Source organism: Galeopterus variegatus, unplaced genomic scaffold, assembly GCF_000696425.1.
Source record: "Galeopterus variegatus unplaced genomic scaffold, G_variegatus-3.0.2 Scaffold2900, whole genome shotgun sequence".
Classification (NCBI taxonomy): Eukaryota; Metazoa; Chordata; class Mammalia; order Dermoptera; family Cynocephalidae; genus Galeopterus; species Galeopterus variegatus.
Window position 1 is genome coordinate 108901 of NW_007729011.1, and position 1697 is coordinate 110597.

Consider the following 1697-nt stretch of genomic DNA (forward strand, 5'->3'; position numbering starts at 1 on the left):
TATTTCTTCAGTGTACAGGTCTTTCACCTCCTTGGTTGTCCTTTCATAATAAAGAGGATTGGCAGTCAACTCATCTAAAATGATATGTAATCAATAAATAACAGGTAAAGAATGAGGGTCCCAAACAAAACAAATCTGTGTTTTTCCACCGGAACATATTCACTGTTTCATCAGAAGATCATTCTTATTGGCTTTGTCTTTTACAAGATGAGGTGTATATAATGGGCAATTTATTTTGAGCTTATATCTTTGCCTATAACTCATCCTTAACATTAAATATTAAAATGAAATGGAGTAATATGTACAGGAAAATAGGAGCAATTCAAATGTTTCCCTATTTACCATCATTGCTAGGGATTTGACAGTTCTCTTACAATTTCCTGACGGCTATACATTGTGCATAGATTTTCTTTTGCCCTACATTTTTGTATAAGTTATTGGGTCATAAGACATTCTTTTACAAGACATCCTAGATATCCTTTTTGCTAATGGCCTTTTAAGGCTATTATAGACTTTTCTATTATTTAAAAGGCTAAGTAACTTGGAATCTTATAAAAAGAGATGCCATTCTCTGTTCCATAAATTCTGAGATAGTTTGAAAATGTCAAGATGTATTGCTTTGCTATGACTTTGAAAAGACTGACATTAAAAGCCACACTTTTCACTCTCCACTGGACTATGGAAAGTGATTTTCTGGTATTTATCTACTTTTTGGCAGCTTGTTGGTATGGGGATCAGAACTGGTGACCTTGGTGTTATAAGGCTGTGCTCTATCTTGAGTTCTGAAGGATAGCAAGTTTTCCAAGTTTCTGTGGATTTTCAAGTGCTTTTTTTTCAGTTGCCTTGAGGCTCTGGAGAAGTGATGCCTTGCATACAGAATGAATGCTGATGAAAAGTCAACTAAAGCTACAAGTAAATTAATATTTTTTCCTGCTGAATTTCCCCATGAGTCGTTAAAAAAATGACTCTGAACAAATATGGAAGATTTGTATTTACAACCTGCTTGGTCTCCATGGAAAGTATTGGTCTGAAACATACAATTTGTCAAGCATTTAGCTACTATTAGATTTTGGTAGAATGTTTAATAAATTAATAGATCCATACTTGTTGAAGAGTAGATGTATGATCATTTTTGAATGTTTAAATTCAGTTAGAAAGGATATTGGGTTATTGTTAAAAACACTGATTCAATTATTGTAGATCAGTTTTTAGAGACAGAATAACAAATGATGGTGAGGATGTAGAGAAAGGGGAACCCTCCTACACTGTTGTAAATCAGTGCGGCCATTATGGAAACAATATGGAGGTTCCTCAAACAACTACAGATAGAACTGCCACAACCCCACTGCTGGGCATACACCCAAAGGAATGGAAATCATCATGTCAAAGAATACCTGCACTCCCTTGTTTATTGCAGCTCTATTTACAGTAGCCAAGAGTTAGAATCAGCCTAAACGTCCATTGGTGGGTGACTGGATAAGGAAAAAACGGTATATATACACAATGGAATACTATTCTGCCATAAAAAAGAAGAAAATCCTGCCATTTGCAGCAACATGGATGAACTTAGAGAATATTATGTTAAGTAAAATAAACCAGGCACAGAAAGAGAAATACTGTATGCCTTCACTCTTAAGTAGGAGGTAAAAAAATTAAAGAAAGAGAGAAAGAAAGAAAGAAAGAGAGAGAGAGAGAGA